General features: G+C 33.3%; 1 protein-coding gene across 2 annotated transcripts in view; it reads right to left on the reverse strand.

Moving 5' to 3' along the window:
* Positions 1-6,000, reverse strand: part of RAPGEF4 (Rap guanine nucleotide exchange factor 4) — a 225,534-nt gene that overhangs the window by 171,982 nt on the left and 47,552 nt on the right. The gene's annotated exons all lie outside the window — the stretch shown is intronic.

Raw genomic sequence — 6,000 nt, forward strand, 5'->3', positions numbered from 1 at the left:
TTGTGTACTTTTTTAAAGAGAAAACATCATTTTTTCATAATTTTAAATATGTATACTGCATTTTAATTTTGCTTTTGAAAATTAATGAAGTATGACATATCCATTTCCATATAGGCATAAAATATAGATGTCATATTTAGTAGGTTCACAATATTCAATTTTCTAATTCTTTGCTATTTGCATTGTTTCAAGGTTTCATTGTAAAAATAAAATTTCTCTTGTCAGGAATACAAAATACTCACATTCCAGGACCTTGACCAGATTTAAAAAATCAATGTCAAACTAAAGTTCAGCTTCTCAATTTTTTTCAAACTTGTAGTCATGAGAAATAATATTCAGAAGGGCTGATTGAAGACTACCCGGGGTATTAGTTCTCCTATATTTTATCCCTGGGTTAAACTCTAAACATTTAGTATGTTAATTTATATACTATAGAACTTGGTAATATCAAACTGCTCCACAAACATCCAGAGTAATTATTTTAAAATTTTAAATCTGAGTAGGTAACTCAGCTGCTTAAAACTCTACATAGCTTCCCGTTATTCTTAGGATGAAAGCCAAAATCTTTATCATGGCCTTCAAGGACTCAGCTTTATTTCACTTGGAAGATAACCCCACCTTCCCAGAACTGACTGGCTGGGATTCAGAGCCATCAATCAATCAAGTGTTGAACCCCTGCTCTTTACTGGCTAGTCAGCTCAAGTATGGTATCCGAGCACTCGTGTGGGATGCTGAGAGAATTCCAAAAGCAAATACATAGGTAGGCCTTTTCCTTTAGTTTGAAAGTAACATACATAAAGAGATTTCACTACTTTCCAAATAAGCTTATGAACTATGACAAAATCAGTATGAAGCAAGCCAGACTCAAAAATACAAAGTTAAGATAATATCAAAAAGAAGAATAAGATGAAACTTATCATTTGATGAATGTTAACTGAAACTGACTTAAACTACAAGAGACAAAGGAAAACATTCAAGAAAGAGCAGAAACTCTGAAGCAAGTACTGCTCAAGCTTGGTCTTATTGTTATGCTCCTAAGGTCTATTGCTTATATCAGCTAAATTAATCTCAGACTTACATTTCTTAAAGTCAACTATCTCATAATTATGGTTGTGTTTCTTCAATAAATAACTCCTATGCATTCATTAGAGTACTGTATATTACTCTTCTTCAAAAAGTTCTCTTTCTTTTAACCACTAAAAGAACCACATCACAAATTTCACTAGTTTCTAAATAAGATGGCCCAAAGAGCCAAATAACACAGAACCCTGAAAATATGGACGTTTTCATAACTAATGATCTACCTTGTAATTAACCAAAAAGGAGTCCTTTCATGCAACTTATATATAAACTTGTGTATAACATAATATAAACACCCAAAGACATATGAAATATCTACTGAGTAATGAGATCTTGAGACTGGTCCAGTGCATAAGGAATTGACACCTTATGGTCCCATTAGTCCCAGAGTATTTCTCATACTTCTTGCCATTGTCTTGAAAATGTTCACCATTAAATCCTCCTCTTGGATGAAACCCTAAGGATCTGGAACCAAACTGCCCATACTCAAATCATAGTGTGTATCGTACTGTAGTGTGTGTGTGTGTGTGTGTGTGCGTGTGTGTGTGTGTGTGTGTGTGTGTAATTCATCTGTAAAGTGGGCTAATATAGTTCTGCTTCAGGTCATAAAAGTAACTCACATTAGACCAACTTGTCTCACAGATAATCATAAACTCTGGATAAAATATTAAAGGGAAAAAAACACACAACTCTCTGAAGAAATTGGAGAGTGACCAAAAACAGGCATCAATTAATAGGGAGTAGATTCTTGGAAGAATAGCTCTTGATAAATTACTCATTTTTAAAAAATATGTTTTATTAATTTTTAGAGAGAGAGGAAGGAGAGGGATAGAGAGATAGAAACATCAATGAGAGAAATGTCATCAATCAGCTGCCTCCTGCATGCCCCCTGCTGGGAATCGAGCCTGTAACCTGGACATGTGGCCTGACTGGAGATGAAACTATTGACCTCTTGGTTCATAGGTCAAGGCTCAATCACTGAGCCATACTTGCGCATGATAAATGACCCATTTTTGTACAGCTTCTTACCTAAGGGTAGGCCCATCAGTCAGTTCCACAGTGTTGCTAGACCTCAGATAGAAACTTGTTATCTTACTGTTTGAGGAATCAGAGGAGAGGGTTAAAGAAATGATAACAACTAGAAAATGAGGTGGAAACCTCAGGGGAAAAGTACCCACTTGAAAATCTGATCAAATCTCTAACCGATTCCAATATTATAATACATAAATAGAATAGACTCCAAGCAGCCAGGTAAAGCAAAAAAATAAAAATAAAAACATACTTCTGCTGCTATCTGTAACAGGGAAGACAAAATTGGAATTTGACTTCTGCCAAGTTAACCACCTGCTAAAGGAGAAAATCAATACTCTTCAAAGGTATATGACAGAATTCAGAATCTCTGTAACATATGACTGACAATGTCTGAGGTTCATTCCAAAATTACTAGATATACAAAGAAATGAAAAATGTAACCCATCCTCTAAAGAAAAAGTAATTCATAGAAAACAACTCTGAGATGATACAAATATTATAATTAGCAGACAAGGATTTTAAACTAGCTATTATAACTGTGCTAAAGGATACAAAAGAAATCTGAGCAGAGAAAGGGGAACTATAAAAAAGAACCAACTTGAAATTCTAAAAGTAAAAAATATAATATATGAAAAACAATTCACTGGATGAACCTAACAGATTGAGACAGGGAGGAGTATGAGAGAACTTAAAGATAGAACAATGTAATCTATCCAACCTGAAGAGGAGGGAAAAGTAACTAAAAAAGGAACAAAGCCAAAACGGCTATATTCATATCGAATGTACTAGATTTCAAGGCAAAGAAAGAGTATTACCAGACATAAAGCGAGATGTTTTATAATGATAAGAGAGGCAATTTATCTGAAAAAATAAAATAATAAATGCTTATGTGCCTGATAGAACATTTTGAAGCAAACAGTGACAGAATTATTGAATAAATAGACAAAACCACAATCATAGTTGGAGAGATTCTCTGTTCTTTCAATAATTGAAAGAATAAGCCAAAAAAAAATAATGAAGACATAGAAGACCTGAGCATCACCATCAACTAGTTGACTTAATTGACTATAAGTTTATAGAACACTGCTCCCAGTAACTGCAGAATTCTCATTATTTTCAAGTGTACCTGGTACATTTACCAAGACAGACAATCTGTTGTGCTATAAACAAGCCTCAATAAATTTCAAGAGACTGAAATCCTACAAAATATGTTTCTGATCATAATTCAATTAAACTAAAAATAATAACAATAAGATACTAGAAAATCACAAATATTTGGAAACTGATAACACCCTTCTAAGGAACTCAGAGGCCAAAAAATAAATCACATAAAAACAAGAATATTGTGAAGTAGCCCAGTCGGTGTGGCTCAGTGATTGAACCTCGACCCATGAACCAAGAGGTCACAGTTCAATTCCCCATCAGGGCACACACCCGGATTGTAAGCTCGATCCCCAATGTGGGGGGTTGAGAGGTGCAAGAGGCAGTCAAACAATGATGTTTCTATCTCATCAATTTTTCTATCTCTCTAATTCTATTCCTTCCTCCCTCTCTAAAAATTAATAAAAACACTTCAAAAAAACCCCACAAGCTCCGCTAAGATTTCAAAAAAGTATTGTGAAGTAAATAAAATAAAACACAACATATCAAAATGTGTATGACACAGTTAAAACAGGTCTTAGAGGGAAATTTATACCTTTCAATGCTTATAGTAGAAAAGAATAAAGGTAATAACCAAATTTTCCACCTAATAAGTTATAAAAAAGAGCAATTAAATATAAAATGGGTAGAAGAACGGAAATATTAATTTTTTAAAAGAGCAGAGATCAATGAAATAGAAAACAGGAAAACAATAGTAAAAGTTAAGAAAACCAAATGTTGGTTATTTGAACAATCAACAAAATGGATAAATTCCAAGATAAACTGATTAAAAAAAAATAAAAAGAGGGAATATAAATTACCAGTATCAGGAATGGAAAATAAGATATCTCTAGAGATCCTAATACACTGAAACAATAATAAGTAACTATAATAGGCACATTTCTTCAAAAATAGAATTTACCAAAACTGATAAAAGATGAAATTAAAGATCTTAATAGCTCAATATCTATTAAAGTCATTGAATATATTATCAAAATCCTTCCCATAGAGAAAACTCCAGCACAAATGGTTTCTATCAAACATTAAAGGAAGAAACAATATCAATCCCCACACAAACATTTTCAGAAACAGGTGGAACACTCTCCAACTCATTTTATGAGGCCAACACAATCCTGATACCAAAATCTGACAAAGATACTATAAAAAAAGAAAATTAGACCTCAATATCTATGAATATCAACACAAAAATCCTCAACAAATATTATAAAATAAAATCCAATATATAAAGAGGAGAATCATCCTTTTAATATCATTATCAAGTAGAGTTTATCTCTGGAATATAACGCAGTTTTAACACCCAAAAATGAATCATTAAAATTTGCTATTTTACCAGAATAAAAGGAAAACCATGTAGATTTTTAAAACAATCAGAAAAAGCATCTGACAACATTCAACACCAATTCATGATTAAATAAAATTCTCCGCAAATTAAAAGTAGGAGATTTCACCAATCTTCATTTAAAATAATATTTAATAGTTACATATTGAATGCTCTTCCTCTAAAATCCTAACAAGGAAAGGACGTTCACTCTCACTTCTCTTCATCCTGTGCTAACGGTCCTAACCAGTACAATAAGGCAGGAAAAATAAATAAAAGGCATAAAGATTAGAAAGAAAGAAATAAAACTCCCATTATTTGCAGATGACATTATTATTCATACAGAAAAAAACATAAGGAATCTAAAATGGAATAATAATATTACCTAACTCATACAGTTGTTATAAGTATCAAATGACTTCAAATTTAAAATGTATGTAGAACTCTGACACACAGTAAGCACTATATAAGCATTAAGTAAATTTTTTAAAAAATCTAAATATAAAATATTCAAAGTGGTATGTAGTTTATTGGCAATAAGCATAGATTTATTAGTTAGGATAGCTAATAAAGGCTGCCTTTAGGAATAAGATTATCTTCATTCTGAGGCCCAAGTTCTGAAAGAGTTCAGGGCAGGCAACACTGCGGTGCCTAGGGAATGGCCAGTTCTCACTGCCATTCCTAAAACAGAACAAGGAAGTGTGTGGATGAAGTGTGTTAATGTGACACTGTCTACAGAGTCCCTGCTTTATATGTGATCTAACATGTTTATACAGTTATACAAGCAAACCTAGTTGTTATTTTTAATAGACTCATACCTTGCTATGCTCTCATAGCAGAGTAGCCATGAAAGACATTTAAGTTTTTTTTTAAAAAAAACATTGTCATAATTGTATTTACAGTATAATATAATATTTAGGGCATAAAAGATATGCATATGTGATAATTACATTGATATGTGCATAGAAACATGTATGGAAATATACATATAAAAGTGTTAATAGCAAATAGCCCCAGATAGAGGTAGTGGAAAGAACTTCCTTTTTTTCTTAATATTTTTTGCATACAGTTTGAATTTCTGATAATATTTATTAGCATTTTTACATTGCAATCCTATCTAATAAAAGAGTAATATGCAAATTTACTGTCACTTTGCAATAAAGATGGCAGTAAGGAGGGAATAAGGAGGGAATATGCAAATTGATGCAACAAAGATGGTGGTGCTGACTGGAGCCATGGAGCCAGTCAGAGAGCAGGAAAAAAGGTTTGGCTTCTTGGGTTGCCACAGGAACAGAGGAAGCCAAGCCTGGCTGGAGAGCAGGAGAGCGGGTGGGAAGGCTTGGCGTCCTGGGTCGCCCTAGCAACCCAGGAATGGAGCTAGGGGTGATCAGGCCAGGAGGGGAGGGCAG

Source organism: Myotis davidii, unplaced genomic scaffold (genome assembly GCF_000327345.1).
Source record: "Myotis davidii unplaced genomic scaffold, ASM32734v1 scaffold370, whole genome shotgun sequence".
Lineage (NCBI taxonomy): Eukaryota > Metazoa > Chordata > Mammalia > Chiroptera > Vespertilionidae > Myotis > Myotis davidii.